Source organism: Sinocyclocheilus rhinocerous, unplaced genomic scaffold, assembly GCF_001515625.1.
Source record: "Sinocyclocheilus rhinocerous isolate Xijiao unplaced genomic scaffold, SAMN03320098_v1.1 scaffold1669, whole genome shotgun sequence".
NCBI classification, from domain to species: domain Eukaryota; kingdom Metazoa; phylum Chordata; class Actinopteri; order Cypriniformes; family Cyprinidae; genus Sinocyclocheilus; species Sinocyclocheilus rhinocerous.
In genome coordinates this window covers 23,340-23,641 of record NW_015632484.1, presented here as the reverse complement: position 1 = coordinate 23,641, position 302 = coordinate 23,340, and positions in this window count along the sequence as shown.

The window sequence follows — 302 nt, the reverse complement described above, 5'->3', positions numbered from 1 at the left end:
AAGCGAATAAGCGAAAAGACAGAATAAATTGTACCGAACAATGACGTGACGCGATCAAATAGAGGCACACGCTAATGCAGCAAACATGACGGCAGTGTGGAAACAGCTGTCCGAGAAAGACAGCGAGAGACTGTTTAGCACTGCATCACATGTCTTCGATGAGAAGAGGAAGGGCGGTTGTTGCTGGTTACTGTATGATGATTGAAATCGCGAAATGCCCTTAAACGATTAAATAAACTGCAGAATGTTATGTTTTCTAATACATGCAGGAATTGCATGTATTCAGACAGCGCTGCACGAGC